Raw genomic sequence first — 4576 nt, forward strand, 5'->3', positions numbered from 1 at the left:
GTAAAATAGCACTTTTTTATATTGTATTTATTTAATTATATATATATATTTATTTAATTAAAAAATTAATAGATAATAAGAACGCAAGGATCATTGATATATTATATTAGATTTTATTTCGTTTTATTATCTTTTTAATTGAATGAATAATATACATATATTCCAGTTGATCTTTTTTTATCTATTGAATTTTTATGCACAATGCGTTTCGTGTGATCTACACGTATCTCAATAGTACCATGGTTTTGCTCTGATGAATCGGCCATTGGGTTCCCTGAGGACCAGAAACGAGTGGCCCTACCTGTTAGTAAATATTACTTAACGTTATTACCTACTCGATGTCACATTACATAGTGTAATAGGCCAAACCACCATAGAAAAACGAGGGAAGTGTGGGGAGAGGAGGAAGAGGAGGAGGAGGAGGAACCATAACGTAACATAACACACATTCGAGTCTCTACTAATATTATTTATAACAGATAGATCTAATTTAAGCTCATTTCCTGTAAACATTTTACGCAAACTCGACAAACCATTGTCGGTCATCTTTACTTTCACCATATTTATTTATTTATTTATTTATTTATTTTTACGTATGATAGAGAGAGAGAGAGAAAAAAAGAAAAGAAAATTATTTAAACGGAGAAAATAAAAAGACCAAAAAAAAAATGATTATCTCCAGTATTGTCGGTCATCTTTACTTTCACCATATTTATTTATTTTATTTTGATTTATGATAGAGAGAGAAAAAAAGAAACAAATTATTTAAACGGAGGAAATATATAATAAAAAGACAAAAAAAAAATGATTATCTCCAGTTATCTCTTTAAAATAAGAACGATGTTCAGAAGAACGGTTTTGTATATCTATAGTTGAGATATTCTTATATTATAATATATTTATATCGATATAATATATATATATATATTCTTCCATCTCGTCTTCGTCGTCGTTTAGGAAGTATCTCCTTATGGAACGATTTGCAAGCATGGCCTATTTCCAAGTGTTACTCGCGAATCGAGAGAAAGGTTAATGAGGCTGAGGAAGAAAGGAAAGAGAAAAGGAGAATGAGAGAGAGAGAGATAAAATCAACGACGTAAAGGAAACGCTCAAGTGGTCGAAGAGGTTGGGACCACGCGGAGAGGAAATGTTGAAGAGTAAGTGAGTGAGAGAGAGAGAGAGAGAGAGAGAGAGAGTATATAGGGAGTATCGTAGGATGGAAAAGAGTGAGGGGAGAGGTTTAGGAGGGGTTGGGAAGCGTGTTCGATCGAGCCTCGTTCGTTCTCTCTACCTTTTTTTCACCCCCTCATCCCTTAGCCAACCTTCCTCCTTCTCTTCCTCCTCTTCTTTCTCCCTCTGTTCGTCACTTTTTCTCGCTTCAGCCCCCTCGATGTACAAGTTTCACGTTTGTGTATAATACACCAAGGTAGAATCAATATGGCTCTGAGGTACGTCGTTTGAAAATTACGCTTCGTAAACCGAAAGAGGAACACAAGTTCTTAGGACGATCTTTCTCGAGTGTGTTGCATCACATAACCAACAGCAATAACAACAGCAACAGTAGCAGCAGCAGCTGGTACTGGTGCTGGTGTACCAGTATAGGTGTTGGTATTAGTGTTGCTTCTAATAAGCGTCGATAAGTCCCATCTTCTTTACCCAATTAGTATCACACCAATTAACGCATCATCTCTCTCCCGTGTAAACTTTGGAAATTTTGTGTTCACTCGAATGCCGTGAATTTACTTACACTTATCGTTTATTATCTTTTGCTATTTTTTTTTTTTCTTTTTTTTTCACGTTTAAACCAAATCGAGTTTTAATTGTTTTTTCCTTTTTTTTTTTTTTCTTTTTCTTCTCAAATTGACATATAAAATAACTCTTATTCTCCGTCAATTTGGTATTAATACGATCTTATTTTATTATATACTTTGGAATATGCGCTGGGCGTGTTGGATATTTTCTTAAGTGAAAATATTTCATGAAAATAATATCTCTCGTCGTTGTCGTTGTCGTCGTGGTCGTTTTCATTTCTTCGTAGAGAGAGGAGAAAAAAAAAAAAAACAAGAAAAGGATAATATTTAACGTAAACAAGAAGAAAAATGAGAAAAGGAGTAATAGAAAGAAAGGTGGAATCCTGAAAATTTCTCTGCGAATTTATTTACTATAGAGTTTAAGGATATACCCTATATTAAAATATTCTTAACGTTGTTACGTTGTTTCGACGAAATTTATTACGTCATCGTTGTCGTCATCTTTGATACAAACGATCAACATAAATAACAGCAAATGGTAATTGAAGTGGGGTGGAGGGTGGAGGGGAAGGGGAGCTAGTGAAAAATAGATTCCAACCAATCATCTTACACTTCTGAGAAGAAATCCGAACCTCATTTTAATCGAATTTACGTTCTCGTCGCTGTCGTCATCATCGTTGTCATAATTAACGTAAATAATAAGAAAATATAAGGTAGAAAAAATAGTAAAAAATAAAATAAAAACAAAGGTGGAGTCACAGAAGTATAGACAATGGCGGAAGAGGCAGGTAGGGCGAAGGGAGTGTAAGATAAGGGTCGGTCAGGTGTGTAGATTCATAGGTTAAAATGGTTTCGCGCAAAGGGCTCGATGAATCCCGGGTTTCCAGGAGAACCCGCAGCCAATGGAAGAGTCCTGGTGCGCCAGCGCAATTCCCTGTTCCCATACCAAACAACCAACCAACCAACCAACCCTGTTTTGCCCCTTCAAACCTCCCTGCCGAAGTATTACCTCCTTTAGGCGCACATTTCCTCGCACCCAATTCTACCATCCATCCACTTACCTGTTACGACGATCCATCCTCGAACGAGAGTCTTCTTCCGCTTTAATATATATATATTTATATAATATTATATGATATATTATATAGATACATATATGTATATATATCTATGTAATATCTATCTATCAATATACTGGGTGTCTGAGGTTTTTCCATACGATTTTAATATATTTTATGGACGAAATTCAAAATGGAAAAATGTTTTATAAACATGTCATCTATACTATTATTCAAAAGTTATGATTTCAATTATAAAATGTACAAATTTACTCAGTAAATTGATTGTTCTTAAATTTCCAATCGATTATTTATAATTTTTTCGTGAGACTGTTTGACCGAAACAAATCTCAGAGATCCTGTAATATATATATATATATATATCTGCAATACTTATCTATATTGTAAAGATATATTCTTAACAATAATTTTAAATATCTAAATATATATTAGGATTAATTAAATGTACACCTCATTCGTTTCCGAACGTGTACTCTCTAATTATTCTATTATTATTCTTCTTTTTCTTTTTCTTATGTTTCGACTTTTGCGCTTCCACCTTTTACGGTAGTAAAATAAATCTCCCTATAAAACCATTTATCTCCTTCATCATTTTAGATAAATATTTAGTTAACAATTTTACGAGATTACTTTATTCTCGATTATCGTCATAGTCAAAACTATCTTCTAGATCTTTTTTTTTTTTTTTTTTTTCGAATAAACCAATTGGATATTTTACGTATTATAAATGTGTTCTGTTTTCTTTTTTTTTTTTTTTTAACTTTGTCTCTCATGTGTAATAAAAATTAAAATAAAATCTAAAATATAGGAAGAGAAAGAGAGAGAGAGAGAGAGAGGGGGGAGGGAAAAAAGAATAAAAGACAGGAAAAGATAAAGGGAGAAGATGGATTAGACGGAAGAAAAGAAAGAAAATTGTGGGAGAGTTTGGAGGACGACGAGAATGATAAATAAAAGGAGGGTGGAAATAGACGGAATCGTTAGATAGCAGCAGCCATGACTAGAGAAAGAGCTACTGACAACGTTGAAAGAGGAGGAGGAGGAGGTGGTGGAGGAATAGGAGAAGGGGGAGGAGGTGGAGGAATAGGAGAAGGGGGAGGAGGTGGAGAAGGGATGCCTGCAATCGTGAGGTCGATGCCCGAAAAACAGTTCCCTTCTTTTACTCGAACTATACAGCTTATAAAAAGAAAAAGGGAAAAAAGGGACTCTATTCCTGCAATGTTTCTCAAATGGACACGTTACTTATACTCACTCTCTCTCTCTCTCTCTCTCTCTCTCTCTCTCTCTCTCTCTCGTTCATTTTTCTCTCATATTTTTTTTCTTTCCTACCCACCCACGTATTTACACCTAAGATGAATTATTTTTCTCTTGTTGTTCTTTTTTTCTTTTTTTATTTTTATTACCTTTCAGTGTTTTTGTTTAGGAAGTACAACGAGTAAACTTGTCCTATTAATAGAAGTAATATTTTCTTCGGCTTAATATATTCTCTTTCGAACAATATTTTGTCGTTAATCATACAAGTTATATTGCGGAGTACCGTGTTTGTTATATCTTTTTTTCTTTTTCTCCCCCTCTCCCCCTCCCTCCCCCTCCCCGTCTTCTTTCTCTTGCAATCTTTTTTATTTATTTTTCTTTTCTACCGCCGTTCTTGAGAAAAGAAAATTAACGCAGATATTGAATAAATCCTTACTTTTCTTTTTCACTCGAAACTTTTATCCTTTTCCTTTATTTATTTTTTTGTTTTTTTTT

Source organism: Polistes canadensis, unplaced genomic scaffold (assembly GCF_001313835.1).
Source record: "Polistes canadensis isolate GaletaPanama2010 unplaced genomic scaffold, ASM131383v1 scaffold_3, whole genome shotgun sequence".
NCBI lineage: Eukaryota > Metazoa > Arthropoda > Insecta > Hymenoptera > Vespidae > Polistes > Polistes canadensis.